The 16,475-nt window shown below is 35.6% G+C and overlaps 1 long non-coding RNA gene across 1 annotated transcript in view; it reads right to left on the reverse strand.

Annotated features, from left to right (window-relative positions):
• Positions 1-1,270: 1,270 nt before the first annotated feature.
• The window catches only part of LOC111755999 (uncharacterized), a 163,489-nt gene continuing 148,284 nt past the window's right edge, over positions 1,271-16,475 (reverse strand). Inside the window, exon 5 of the long non-coding RNA XR_002790507.2 lies at positions 1,271-1,688. This is a non-coding gene — a long non-coding RNA (uncharacterized LOC111755999). The remainder of the gene's footprint in view (positions 1,689-16,475) is intronic.

Below are 16,475 nucleotides of genomic sequence, written 5' to 3' on the forward strand. Positions count from 1 at the left end.
AAATTAACACAAATATTTATTTTTATATTTAAAAGAAAATTATAATTTTGGAAATTGAGCAAAGGAATTAAAAATCACTGAAAAAATTCACAAATAGAGATGGATTTTCTCAGATTCAAACAAAATGGATTCTCTGAAATCTAAGGAAACTGCAACAAAATATTCTCATGCTCAATCATCATGCGAAGAAGAATGTAGGTTGACATCTATACTACTACAGAGCGTATTTACAATTCTCTTTAAATCTCTGTCAGAGCATGAGCAGTTTGTCAATGAATTAGTTAAATGTCATGAGGATGGTTTCCAAGTACTGTCTGTCACTGGCTCTATTATGTGCAATTCGACAAAGTTTTGTTATCATCTCATTTGGGGCTATTTTTACATCTTAAGTTTGCATAGAGATTTCTCTCTGGATATTTTCCCACTGACCTAAAAGCAAGCTCTTCTAAAAACTAAATTCAAGCCAGATACACTTTATTGTATGCTCAGTGATAAAGGAAACTCAGTCATTTCAGAAGAAGTAGAACAGGAAAACACCTGGTATTTGTCTATCAAGACAAAAAACCCTAAAATGTAGTAATCTTTCTGCTCAAGGAGTCCAACTGTAAACAGATAGGTGTAATGAGATCTTACAAGTTGCAAGTCTTCTAAATTGTATTAAAAGGTGATAATAAAATTAATGTAAATAATTAATCAATAATAAAGATTCAACAACAGATAAGGCAGGTCTGAGCAGCCCTCTGTCTGTCCAAATTTAGTTTTTACATTTCTATGAAGTTGGGAAATGGAAATGGGCTCTAGCGAGGAGCTGGGTAAAAAATAATTTAAAGGACAAAACTCACTGCTAGGTAGAAAGATATAATATGTTTCCAAGTATTATATCACATCTTATCTCTATTGATTGTCATTAATCTGCCATGAATACAATCCAAAGTTGCCATGATACTTCACAAAGAGTGAATCCAAGCCCAACTCCTCTTGTGAATCATCCTTAAGACTCAGGAAATCTACCTTTGTGCAGGTTGGTGTAATCTCAGTTTACTAATCGTACAAATAATGCATATGAAGATCAGTCAAAAATTATACTTCTTGGTTGGGAATATAGCACAGTGGTGCAGTGCCTGCCTGGTAAATATGAGGTCCTGAGTTCAATCCCCTGTATAAAACATTTTTAAAATTAGCACTTCACAAAACAGTAGAAAAATACAATATCCTTCAACTTACATATGGTGGAGTAGGGTCAGATAAACATATCATACACAAAATGCCGTTAAGTCAAAAATATATTTAATACACGAACCTACCAAACATTACAGCTCAGAAACACAGTACATACTCACACTCATTTATTGATTGTTCACACTTGTGACTGCAGGCCTGATTAGTGTGGTTACCAGTATCCCAATTATCTACTGTTAGCTTGAAATATCGAAATTCCGAACTCCAAGTACTTTTCTCTGCTGGATGTGTATCAGTTCTGCACCACTGTAAAGTTAAAAATCATTAGCTCAAATCACTTTAAACCAGGTGTAGTTCATAATAACCATTTTAAATTATTTTTACTCCTGAAGTCCTTTGTGGAGTTCTAGAACCCCCAAAATAATGCTATCTTACGTAATTTACTCATAGCAAGAGATCTTCAAGTTTACAAAATTCTTCAAAGATATACTTCTTTTTTATAACAAGGTCTGCAAAAAAACAGAAAACAGCAAATTTAAACATTACTAAATATTTGTAATTTTCTTTTTTTTTTTTTTTTTTTTTTTTTTTGTACCAGGCATAAAACTCGTAACCTTGCACTTGCCAGGCAGGCGCTTTTGCTGCTGAGCTAAATCCCCAGTCCTATTTGTAATTTTCTACTGTGCATTTTTTTCCACAAAACCCTACTGGGTTGTATAACAATGTGAATATACTTAGTGTCAATGAATTTACACTTTAAAATGATGAAAAGTGAAAATTTTCAAGTTGAGTCTCTCTCTGAATTATAGTCATTTATTAAAATTTAGATCTATGCTCAGGCTATGCAACAAGTTTCCTGCCCGCCTTTTCTTTTCAATGGGCTATGCATACTCATACCAAAATGGTCACAGTGCTATGTGTTGCTTTTACCTTTCTACTGTTCTGCAGGCCCAACTTTTCTACTGCAGCGGTTGCTCCACACCTGCCTCATGGGAGATGCAGCCTCACAGAACATTTCCTGAATGTACCAACATTTCATGTACTAGGGCTTCCCTACCATTACTTCCTAGGACACCTGTGGAAACCCCTTGACATTTGGATTGGTGTACACCACCGAAGTACAAGAAATTAACATCACGTGGGAGATCAGGTAAACGTTTATGCATGGCTCATTCGGTAGATTCCTGAATGCAACATATCTCTGTGCAATCATTCCTCAGTATCCTTAGGGGATTGGTTCCAGGATACACCACCACCTATACACACACACACACACACACACACACACACACACACACACACACACAAAGGGAGAGAGAGAAACAGAGAGAGACACACACAGAGGGAGAACAACACCTGAGAATGTTCCAGTTCCTTATGTAAAATGTAAATGGCACCTATCCATATTTGGGTAAAACCTGTGCACATCCTCCATTCATTTTAAATAATTTTTAGATTACTTACAATATGCAATTACAATGTGTGAGTCCTGCACAAGAAATTATAATGCACTGTACAGAAAATAAAGAAGTCTGTACATTCTCAGTATTAACAAATTTTTCTCAAATATTTCTGATGTATAGCTGGTTTAGTCACAGAATGTAGAACCCACAGATAAGAAGCCTGACCCTGTGTGTACATATATTTGTACGCATACTTTTGTATATGAAGCATATAACATCATTGGAAATACAACTAAGAACCAAGTGGCATTGTTGCTTCCAGAAAAAGAAACCAAATATCTGGAAGACGATGGGAAAAGGTGAAATTTCGATGAGTATTTTTTTTTATGATTTTCAAATTTTGGATCATGTGAAAATGTTACCTGTTTAAAAGACAAATAACATTTTAAAAATAAAATAAATCAGAATTAGAGGTAGGGAATCTTATTTGATATGAGAAGACCTAAATATTCAGGCTAATTCCACTCATATCAAGTAGAGGGGAGGACATTAAATTAGATATGGCAGTGTTGTAAATGAGAAAATACCTAAGACAGTCAAGCCTAACACAACTGACCAAAAAGGATACGTTTAATGAAAGGAATAGTATTAGTATTTCAGAAAACAAGCATTGTACTATTTTGGTTGTTTTGGACATTACATGAAGGAATGTAAAATTGTCGATTAGAAGCTATTTGTGGTGCAGTCAAATTGACTACTCATCAAAAGCGGTGGAGAGCTGGATATTACACCTCAAGCTATTAAGCTGAGAAGGGCATTTTAATTTTCTCTGTTATTGTACACTGAAGTCTTGATGTGGAAGAATTTTCAAGTGAATTCAGACAGACCTGTGTGATCACTCAAAGTAAACAAGTCCTTATATCAAGAACATATAAAAAAAATTGAAAAACATCAAGCCCCTCAAACTCAAAGACCCTCTCCAAAAATGGGCACCTGAGATGGTCACACAGTTCTCAGATGAAGATATACAAATGGCAAATAAATACATGAAAAAATGTTGAGCATCACTGGTCATTCAAGAAATGCAAATTAAAACAGCATTGGGATCTCATCTCACTCTGGAAAGAATAGCTGCCATCAAGAAATCAATTGATAACAAATGTTGGTGAGGCTGCGGGGAAAAAGGAACACTGATCCACTGTTGGTGGGAGTGTAGACTGGTGTAGACTCTATGGAAATCAGCATGGAGAATTCTCAGAAGACTAGTATTGGAAGTTCCATTCAACCTAGCTATTCCCCTCCTGGGTATTTTCCCAGAAAAACTAAAAAGGTCATATCACAGTGATATATGTGTACCCATGTTCACACTTGTAACAGCTAAATCTTGGAAACAACCAAGATGCCCATCAACCACAGAATGGATGGAAAATATGTGGCATTTTTATACAATGGAGTATTACTCAGATATAAAAAAGATGATCTTTAGGCCTTCATAGGCAATGGAGACAACTTGAGGCTATCCTCATTAGTGAAATAAATAAGAATCATATTTATAAATATCACATTGTGTCTCTAGTGTAAAAAGTAGTAATAAGTGTAGGAGTAGTAAAACCCAAAATCTGTAATTGCTATTGTAAAAAAGAGAGGAAAAGAAAGTGCTCTAAAGTGCGTGTATGTTTAAGTGTGTAGGATTGATAACTGTATTATTAAGTTTTTGTTGGATAGTTGAATAAAACTGTTTGCAGTCTCGCTGTTTGAATATCCACTATGTATGCTTTACTTTTGTAACTTGAACAACTATTTCTAAGAGGACAATATGTAATTATCAACTAGTGATTTCTTACTGTTTATTTTTTGAAATTATGTATTATTTCTACCATTTTCCTGTTTTTTTCTTTAAATAAAAAAAGATAAGTCCTTGAAATTTTAGAAGGCCTGATTCTTTCTTAGTGCCACCTCAGACTCTGATCACAAAAACTCACAATTAGTGATCTGTTAGTGGGATTTGTATTGCTTGGAATTTTTTTTTATTTTCAGCTTCCATTTTTTGTCATTTTTGCAAGTCATCAATTTGCCAGAATATCAGGAATTTTATCCTGTTGCTATTGTCTCTGACAAATACAGAGTATATGTCAGCCACTACAAGTGCCCTCATAGGGAAATTTTAATACATGTACCAACGATACTAGCCAGATTATTTATTCTTCTGCATGCATAGTCAGCATCCAAGAATGGAAGCCAGTTCCACCAAACTTTTGTCGAAGCAGACTCAAAATTTTTGGAGTCTCTATTTTTGTCCAGGTTGGAAATTCCAAAAGACAGCTTTTTACCAGGAGACAAGGCAGCTCCAAAGTGACATTCTAATGTTTTCTTAAAGGTGGAGTTTACTTAGGTATTTTTTGACACAATATTGCTCAAGATAGGAACTGAATCGATCCCCAGTGTACCTGTTCTTACACTGTGAGACAAATTACTACACATTTAGCAGCTTACACATCTGCCTGATTTCCCAGAAGTGAGTTCAACTGGGTTCTCTGCTTAAGATTTACAAGGCTGAAACCGAAAATCTTGCCTGGAAGCTTTAGGGAAAAATCTGCTTGTTCAAGTGGTTGAAAGAATCAAACTCCATAGCAGCCATATGATAGAGGTCCTATTTCTTTGCCGGATGTCATCTGGTGATCATGCAGGCTTGCTCTGAAGTCTTCGTAAGTTGCGCCTTCCATCTTCAGTGACCATGATGGCAAAATGAATCCTCATGTTTCACATCCCTTTCTGCTTCCTGCCAGAACAAACTCTATTTTTCAGCAACTCATGATTAGATCAGACTCACGCTGATAACTTCCATTTTTCCACAAGATATCACAATGATGGCAGTGATTCTGGAGGGGAAGGTCACGAGAGCATCTTAGCATCTTAGCACTGATGTCTTACAGTGAACCTACCATTTGTGTGAGCATAGGATGCTTCTCCTTTGGAGCTATTATTAAATTTATAGGTCAGGTTTGTGAGTTCAGTAGACATAATCTTCATGCCTTTCCATCTATGTCTACTGCTATATTCAAATCAATAATTCTATCATTAGTTTTGAATAAAATCATTTTTATCTATGAGATACCTATACCATATTCTGTTCACATAAGTCTTAGAGTATTTTTAAAAATCCAGTATAGCTTTAGGCATAATAATCAGGACTAAATGAAGGTTTGTTTGCGTCCCCCCTGCCCAAATAAAGGTGCCATATTGTTTTTCTGTTCATTTGGTCACAATCTAAATTTTCTCCAGAAAGCATATTGATTAAGGTGCACCAAGACTATAGAAGCTATAATATTCTGAAATTCTACAAAGGATGACAAGAGCACAGGTATGTTAGCAAGTTACCTGTGGGCTAGAGTGCTTGAACTTTTCTGCAGTGAATGACAGGATATAGCCCTGCCTATAGATTGCTAGATCACAAGTCAGAAGAATTAACATAGACTGAGGAGCTTCGATTTGAAATAACTGGTAATTTAGTGAACAAATGGCTGAGGTTGGAAGGATTTCCTCCCAATCTTCAGCCTCAGGCTTGATTGCAGAACTGTGCCAATCTAAGATATGGAAGGACATCAAGGGAACAAATATAACCTACACATCCTCTTTATGTTTGTTACAAACACGGCTACTTCTTTGACTGATGGTCTCTATCTTTCCTGAAGCAAATACAAAATGTGAAATTCAGCGTCAAAGAGGAAAGATTAATCAGTAAGATTTCAAATAAACAGTTTACTTAATGAATTTAATTTTCTATTGCTATAATCTAGATTTCTGATGACATTTTTGGGGGATCATTTTGTGCATAAAACATGGCTGCTGTAGTATTTTATGTTGCTAGACAATTTTCTTGCATTTTCTGCAGTATCTTTCTAAAAGGAGTATCAACTATAATTTTTACGTATGGACACCTGAGACTAGAAAATGAGTTTGATTTGCTTCTCTCATACAGTGTAAGAGTATAGATAGATAGATACATAGATAGATAGATAGATAGATAGATAGATAGATAGATAGATAGAGATATTATATAATGGAGGTTGAAATACATATATATACATATATATATATATGCCCACAGGAGGGAGGTGCTAGTTATTTGCACATGACCAAACCACAGATGTGTTTTTCATTCTTTCTGTGTTTTACTGATTAAATAGAAATTTATTACTGATAAAATTGCAAAATCAATTATGATATGGATCAAATCTTTTAAAATGGTCAAACTAGGCAATCTAAAACCCAGAGAAAAAAGAACCGCCACACAACACATTTAGCCTAAAAATTATGGTAACAGCTGTTCCTCTAGGTGCCTGCCCACAATACTTCATGAGATGTGTTAGCACCTCCCAGAAAAAGGCATAATTAAGCTTTCTCTATACAATATTATCTGTGTATTCACCGGCTCAGCTTTGTCTTCTATAGGTTGACTCAGAAGCTTCATAATCTGATAAGATATGTTTTTATTAAGTTTCCTTTGCAATGAATATTGGAGTAGTTAATATAGGGACTGATTCTTTATTAAAAACAATATATTATAGAGAAAAAAATCTTACTCTAAGAAATCAATCTTCCAGCTTGAAAATAAGTTTATTAACCATTTAAATTTGATTTTCTCATGAAACTGTTTTTTAATTGTCTTGAATGAGTATATACCAGGCCTTTCGTACCAAAAAGAGGAAAGAAAAACAAGGTGAATATTTTAGTCTAGACACTTATTAAATTGCAGAAGCAATAAACTTCACTTGATTTGCATTTAATAACCTTTATATTTACTGAGACTTGAAGCTCTCCATTATCGGTACTTGTATGAAGTTTGGTCTTATGTAAGACCATAATAAAGGTAACACTTTCCAAATTAAAAGAGAGAACCTCCCCATGAAAGACTATCTACTGGTAATCAAATGACATTTTAGAACCACATGGAGACTTGGTATCCTAAGGTAAGATTCATGGGCAGTAGAGAAAAAAATATTCCCTGAAATTCTGGGGTAAGACATTTAACTTTGAAACATCACTTTTGCTTCCTATGACTCATCCTAGTATGTGAGTATATATATTTTTCGTCTCAGAGATGGAGTCTGTCTGCTGGTAAAAACCTTTACTTTTTTCACCATTCCAGAAACTCCATCCCTCTCCTGGAATAATCAAAGATTTTTTCACACACACAAGAAAAATAGCTACTCGTTTCCAAAATAGTTGGGCAATGAAATCAGCCAATTTAAGCAAATTACATCAGTGATGTTATTCAAGCAAAAAAATTCATTGGTGATAATATTTAATTATCTAACCTATTATTTGAGGAATTTTATAGGTTCAAGTGTCAAAATGTGAGCTTTTATTTTCAATGTTTAATCCAGGTCAAATGTATTCTTGATCCAACCTCAAAGGAAGCCAGGTGAGATTCTAAGGAACTCATTCAAGAATAGTCTTCTAATATATATATATATATATATATATATATATATATATGGGAATAATATACATATATATATATTATTGTACCAGGAATCAAACTCATGGCCTTGCACTCAGCAGGAAGGTGTTGTGCCACTGAGCTACACCCCCAAACCTATCATACATTTTAGAGTAAGATACCTGAATTTTTTCTCAAATAGTCATCTGAAGCATATTTAAAGTATGAACACATCTTATCCATGGACTTGCTGGAACATCCTTCTATTTGTAACTCTCTGTGGTACACAGTCCCCCAGGATCTACTTTGGGCATGTTAAACATCATGCATCTGACAACATAAGGAATGAAAAATGGCAGCCCAACCCTTCAGCTGAAATTGATCTGTCCCTCTAAATTTTGAAGTGTGTAGAGTGATCTATCATTTCTACTCACTCTGCAGGTATGGAATTCTCCTGCCGCAGTTTTCAGGGCAGAAGCTTTGGTCACTATGCAGTACCTTGTTTCTTTATTTCCTGCAGAGATGCATGCAAGTACATGACTTACAGCCTCCTCAGTACCTGAAACAACAGCATACAAAAAAGTAAACTGACCCACCCCAGAGTTAAGTCTCTATCTTGGAGATTGACAGTAAGGACCATGAAAAACTACCAAGTAGTCAAGAAAGTTGGTTAGATTTCCTGAATATGTGATGTTCTTCAATTTAAGTCACCTAGACAATGAAATGGTATCAAATGCTATCTGATATGTCCTTGATGCTACAGTAAGAGTGGTAATGGTAGTAACACTATCACTAGTAACAGTGCTGGCTGTCATAAAAGGATTACAACTTGATATCTGTACAGAGTCATAGCTGATTTTACAATAACTTTCGGATGAATCTTACACACAAAAAAAGCTAGCCTATATTTAGTAAGGCTCTAGCAGAGAGGAAATAGGAATGTCCTTTTGTAATACAGAAGAAAAAATAATCAAGGCAAGCAAAGAAATTGGACTCTGAAATTGTGTGCTGCTTATTACTCAATCTTAAGTTTCATCAAGTCTCCTCAGTGTTCAAATTTATCATCCACACAGTGAAAGACTAAATGACATCTAACTTCCTTCTCAGCTCATGAGGGGACATGGATATGATCTAAATACATGCTACACATTTAACCTCTCCCCAAAACTAAACATACATGTAAAACTGGGGAGAAATGGAAAAGAGGGAGTACTGAGAAGAATGAGTATGTTATGTGCATGTATAAGTCTACCAGTATTAGACCCATTAATCTATGTAATCAACATGTATTAACAAAATAATGTGAAGAAAAAGAAAAAGGAAAAATTCAGTGTTTTAAGACTTAAAGACTGTGCCAGTAAGAAGTAACTGAACACTTCCACTCAGATTACTACCAATTGTGTATTTCACATTTTCTATATTTTTGCATATATAATAGTTATTTTTTAATTTAAGCAGCATATATGTATTTGATTATGACCACCAAAAACATTTCCTTACAGTGTAAACAACCTATCCTGCCTTATCCAAGGTGACCCCAGTGTCAAAACTCCCAAGTCCTACATCCCAGGAATCTCCTTAACCCAGAAAATCATCACCTGGTCCTGTAGCATTAGTACAGCTTCCCACATCTCCCTCTTTCTGCAGTTATTAGCGCCTTCAATCAGAAAATTCAGTTCTATCCTGTTATGGGTTCAATTTCAGTCAAGACAGATCTTGCAAAAGGAATTGTGACAGCTGCTATTGGGCTTGGCCAGCTTCTTGTCCACTAAGAATTTATTCCTGCAGTACGACTTGCCTATGGGCATACTCTTCTCCCATTCTCACTGTGAAAACTGTACCTTTCCTTTGTCATCCTTGATGAGAACCAGAATCCCCTTTTAAACAACTGAAATCACCACCTAATAGTCAGCTCTTCTACTTCCTTAACTTCTACACAACATCCCTAACAATGAACTTCCCGTTCATTGTTTCAAACCCACCATCCACTCCTAATAAGTATCTATCTAGGCAAGCTCAGGTTAAGTCGAGATAGACAGATCTCTCTAAGGGTCATAAGTGTGCTAACTGTAACCTCTGCCATAATCCCCATTTCCTGCTATCTAGAACTTTCCTCTCGGATGGCATCTTGAAAATTTCAGCATGAGAAATAAGGTTGTACCCCAGCAGTCGCGAAGCTCCCTATGTCCTTGTCATCCTGCATATCACATTTCTCTATGCCTCCCTCAGTTTTGATTTACTGCTGAAATTTGTAGAACAAGCAGTATTGCGGCTAGTGACTTTGCTCCTCATCCCATTTGCAGTATTCCTCAGAGTCTTTGGAGCATGGCTATGAAGATAACTATGTCAGTTGAGAGAGAGAGAGCGATTGTTGATGCTCCTGAATCTCTTCAAACGGTAGCCAACTATGTATAATTCCATGCAATTTTAGCATACATAGATTATTTTAATGCATTCTAGAGAGAATCTAGAAGCATCAGCTTTAAATGATGTCTTCAGAGAATTCGAGTAGAAATCGGAGCTACTGGCTTTTAACAGTTAATAGATAAACCAAAAAATATTGTTTCATTTTAATTCACATTTCCCACTGGAGCTCATCAACATTAGTGCCAAGCCCTAGCAAAAGTGAGCAAGCCCTGTAAGGAGCTGGAAGGTTAAGCTGAAGCCAAGATCCTCATTCTAAGCCTAGACAGGGACCTCAAACAAGGCACAGTCAGATGTGAGAACTAAGAGAAAGCGTGGTAGCAAGGATTGTTCAACGGCTCTTTCCCCAAGAGAAGCTTGAGAGGATGAGACTCAGAATGTTCCTTTACTCAATGTTCCTTTACTCAAAATGTAAAGGAACTATTAATTAAAAAGAGAAACAATGCTTGTGTTTGTTACCTGCTGGACAGGAAAATGGTTGGGGAATTTGGGGTAGAACAGAACCAGAAAAGGACAGAAACAGAGGCAAAAGAGAGGAGAATGGGCACAGGGAAAGACGCCAAGGGCTGCTGGAGGTAGAAACTGCTGAAGAAGCAACATTGGCAGGAACTGCAGAGCAGTGGAGCAAAGCAGAAGCCTGAGACAAAGGGAGCCACCCCATAAGAGCAGGAGCCAAGCTGAGTCAGGGAAAAAACTAAGCTCTGTCTGCGCAAGTCAAAATCAGATAGAGACCCTAAAAATGTGGCTCGGAGCTGACATATTTATGCTACAGTCAGGAACCATAGAAAGAGAGAGTGAAATGTTCTTCTTTTCCATTATGATCCCATTACTAAAACTTCTGACCAAATGCATACATCACTTAGTTCTTGTCTTAGCATTCTCCACTGCCATCATCACATTCCAAGTACCTGTGTGAAATCCCCTCAGTGACTAGACATTTAAATAGAAAACACAGGCATGTCCAAGACTTGTCTCATGAGCAACCACGCAGAAAAGAAATGGATGGTGACAGAAACTTGGCCTTACTCAGAATTTGTGCAGAATCTAAGGTTGAGGGAATTTAGCTAAACTCACTTTATAAATGCTCTCAGCACTGCCGCTGAATTTCCAATGTGTGAAATGGATTAAAGGAGCAATTGCAATGGCTTAGCAAGCAATAAGTGTCTATTAACCTTCAATAATTCCCACCATCATCTCTACTAGTATTATCCACACATGCCTCCATTACTTGGGAATAAAAACTGAGCAAGGAGTTAAGAAACCAGAGGCCCAGATATGGACATGCTCAGCATAAATCATAAACTCTTAGGAGTTAAGACAGATTCTAAATGTTCAAGACCTCAATTCTTCTCATGTAAAACACATTTTGCCATAAGCGTCAAAAATAAAGTGAAATATGAAAAGGATAAAATGCTACAAATAAACAATAGAATTATTTATACAGAGATTATATGACTAGCTCTGATTTCTATGATATTTCTATAATTTTATTTCTTTATTATTAGCATGTATTAATTATACATATTAATGAGTTTCTGTGTGATAATTTAACATATGAAGTACATTAGAACATGTGATATATCACATATGCATACAATATATAATATATGCATGGGTGATATTAATCATCAAGAATAAAATTCTGGCATTGCAACAGAAAGGATGGAACTAGAAGACATTATAGTAAGTGAAATAATCCAGGCACAGAAAGACAAAGACTTCACTGCGCATTGTTCTTTATGTGGAAGCTTATAAAAAATAAGTCAGCCTGAAACTCTTTTTATTTCTTTATGTAAACACACAAAAAATATGTTTCTTCCAGGGAGAACATCTTTGCACAGTAAAATATGATATAGAGAAGCCAGAAAGAATTTGGAACATCAGGCTCATCTGAAGTGCTATTTATTAAGAGCAATTATTAAGTAAAGTCTGCATAATAATCATTAGCACACTAGCATGGCCAGCTAGACAGCACAAAAACAGTGCCAAGAGTTCTTACCTTTGTGTCTGTGCCAACCCACACTATTCATTTTTCTTTGTCCTCTCTCAAAAATGATTTCATTGGCCTATTTTCCTCTCAGTCTTTTTATTTTGCAGGATATAAAGTTATTTGCTTACACAGTGAAGTATTACTAATATATACCTAAATTTTAAGTGTCTGCAATACAGTGATAGTGTCTATAATTTTTAAAGCTTCCAATAGAAGTAAATCCAGTAACCATTGTCCTAGCTCTTTTGCTACAGCAGACAGAAATACTGAAATGATACCCGGGATTCGGAAGCAGATTTATTTTATGTCGACAGGCACTGATCGGGATCATTTCCAAAATATCAGGCCCTGATCTGCTGTGCTCTACGGCTTATATGGGTTAAGCAAGCAGGAAATTCAGAGGCAGGATGGCGTCAGCAGCTATGCATCACAGTGACCAGCCTGTTCTAAGAAATAAAAGTAACAGGAACTGGAACTGGAACTAATACCTGGGCAGCTAACAAACTGAAATGTACTGCCTGTCAGGGAATCTTCTGCTACACTGGAAAAGAAAGCGGAGAGGACAAAGGGAGATGGAGAAGAAATAAAAATAAATATTATTCATAATTCAATTACAAACTCTAAATTGTCCTGAAATACTCATTTCTTTCCCTCATGCCCTGTGATCATTAAAAATGATCTTTTTAATATATTTTCATTCTGCTCGTTATCTCTTCTATTGCTATTTCTATTTCTAAATCCCCATACTTGAATCGGTTGCAATATTCCTAACTGGGTCTTTTCCTCCTCCTTTCATTCTTCCAGTCCAGGCTCCAAGTATCATTAATCTTCTCTAATTAAAGTCCTCTGCTTGTTCCCTGTTGCCTAAAAACTAACATAAAATTTCCAGAACTTTTCTTCAAATTACACCTCCAGATTTTATTCTAATGCATTTATAACATGCATTTATCTGTCTCTTGAAAATCAGAGTGCACTATTTGTAACAGTTATGAGGTCAGGATTTTAAGTAAAAGAGCATTTGAAAATCTTTTGAGAGCTGAGGATTTAGCTCAGTGGCATAAGCACCTGCCTGGCAAGTGCAAGGATGTGAGTTCAATCCCCAGTAACAAAAAAGAAACCATTTTAGAATGATCACATGCTTTTGAGTCTTGGAGACTGTCCTACCACAAAAGAAATCCTTCTACAATACGTGAAATTACTACTGTCCTTATAGAATTTGGAGCTGAGGAAAAAGGCATTACCAAATCCAAATTATAACTTACAAATGTGATGTAAATTTCTTTTACTCCTTTAACAAATATTTACAGTCTCACTATGTGTTCATCACAGTGCTTGGTACAGTAAGCAATGTTCACTGGTACTGTTAAGGAATTCATTATAGAAGAAAGGGGAATCCTTGTTCAACCCCACAGATAGCAGGGAAAAGAACATTACAAATAGATTAAAAGAATATAGAAAAATCAGAAAGGTACACTTATAGGAGGGCAGATTGAAGAACTGCATGATATTAACAAGAATAATGTGTTGTGCCACATAAAATTAACATAACAATGTATTTCAAGGTCTGGCTCCTTGTTAAATAACTTCATAGCAAATTTTAGAGATAAAAGTCATTATAATCTGTAAGGAAGTGGAATGAAAGCTCCATGACATATTATCTTTTTTTATTTGTAGTGCCAGCAATCAAACTCATTCTTATGTGTATCAGGCAAATACTCTGCCCCTGAATTCTATTCCCAGTCTATCAAAATATTTGATGCTCATGGGAGTAACAAAGTTCATTGTGCAGAGGATTTTTGGCAAAGCACAAGAATTGGTAAAGATAAAGCAAAAGAAAAGAACACTCCAGCAGTGGAGGAATACATCTCTGGTTTTTTTAAGCATTTAGATTTTATGCAATTGCCAAAATGGTAACACTGAATGGCCTCTTGGATGGCATCATTTGCTATCTCTGAAAAAATACATATTGATAATACTAATTTACTGTAATTTCCTGTTTTATGAGGTCAAATCATTTCACTTCTTTTGCATTTGGAGTGGAGTCTTGTAATATTTTGTTTGTGTAACAACCTAAGTATTTAGTCTCGCACTTAGAGTAGCAGAACATTAAAAGTAATATTTCAAAATAGTTGGGGGAATGGAATACAGAATCCAGAAATAGACTTGCATATTTATCATCAATCAATTGACTTATAAGAACTTGGGCAAAGGAAAGAAAGAATATTACTTCACAATAAAAAGAAATGAAGCACCAATCCAGTCCAGAACATGGATGTTTCCAAAGATTGCATGTTGATTGAAAGAACTGACACAGAGGAAAACATAATACATGATCTTATGATGAAAAGTTTGAGACTATATATAACAAAGGAACACAAAGGAAGTACCATAAAGATGAAAGTGCTGGTGCGGCCATACTCCCTCTGAAGGCACTAGAGAAAGAGCTGTCCTCTCTCCTTCTAGAGCTGGTCAGCTCGTACAAGCACATAACATTCACAGGATGCTTTCCCAGCATACGTGTCATTCTGTCCAAACTGCCCTCCTTAATGAAGTCTCCTGTCATATTTGATCCAATCCTAACTACCTCAGTTTAACTTGATTTTTTCTATAAAAACATTATTTCTAAATAAGATCATATTTTGATGCATGAGAAGTTAGAATTCCAATGTACCTTCTGGGAGGACATGCAATTGAACTCATTAAATATGATTATACATTTGTTACAACTCATAGACCAGCATATTTTCAGTGTGTACATTATATTGGATCCAAATTACATTTCAATAAAGTTAACTTTAGAAAAATTAAATATCTTTAGAATACATATTAGCATAAAAATGACAATGTTCTGTGAATACAATTTTGTATTATACTGACAAATCACTTTGTCGTGCATTCTTACTAGTCCACATGTTACACTCAGCAAAGATAGCATTTGCTCCATTTATTCTCATGCACGAAATCAACCAACTCTTGTTGAATTCTGCTTATATCTTACCTACCTAAGCCAAGTTCCTTGCTAAGAATTTGTTTCTGCTAAAAAGAATATAGAACTGGAATGTGGTTCAGTGTTGGAAGACTTGCCTCATGTGTGTAAAATCCTGGATTAGATAGCTAGCACTGAGGAGGAAAAAAATCACATAACTATAAATACAATTGAGATAATGTCATAAAATGTGATATCAGAAGGACTAGTCAGAATCTAAAATTCCAAATATTTTGAAGCTATTTTTATTTGTTCCTTATCAGACTCATGGTTAAGCCTGGAGAAGCCAGAGTAAAAGAATGTCACATCTTCTTAATACTCACATGAAGCAAAGCGAAATGTATTTTTGGCCTAATGTAGAAATATTTTTAACATTAGAGGCATAGTCCTTACAAAGAAAACTGAAGATTTCTGTGTGCATCATATACATATGTGCACTCTCCTCCTCAAACTTTCAATTCCTTTGTTTAATTCCTGGCTTTACCATTGTAAGGATTTAAAAATGAAAATATAAAACTGCTTAAATATTTCTTTCTGTTTTCTTATCAGAAATATTCAATTAGACCATAACAATTCTTGGAACAGAATGAAAACTCCAGACCAGTAACCAAATGTTTATCATTGTGAAAAATCTTCCTGAAACAACTTGGTTGTACCATACTGGCAATAATTACTTTTCTTAGCTTGCAGAAACACTGTCCAGAAATGAAAGAAATTTCCCTGACCCTGAAAGCATTTGTCTTGTTGGGAGAAACAAAATAAACAAATGAACATGTAATATACTGCATACCAGTTTTTTAAAAAACCATGAAGAAATAATAGAAACAGAGCATGTAATAAGAAATGTGGAGTTGATATTGAAAAGCACTTTCTCTGTAAGTGACATGTGCACTGAGACCTAAATAAAATTAGGGAGCAAGCCTGTGTGTATGTTGGGGGGAAAGCACTGCAGGTAAAGCACCCAGCAAGGGCAAAGACCAGGCAGAGCACGGTGTTTAGTAGGTTCAGTGCACAGAAAGGAGACCAGGGTGGTCAGAGAGCACATGGAAG

This window comes from Cavia porcellus, unplaced genomic scaffold (assembly GCF_034190915.1).
Source record: "Cavia porcellus strain 051 isolate PalLab524CR breed Dunkin Hartley unplaced genomic scaffold, mCavPor4.1 scaffold_7, whole genome shotgun sequence".
NCBI lineage: Eukaryota > Metazoa > Chordata > Mammalia > Rodentia > Caviidae > Cavia > Cavia porcellus.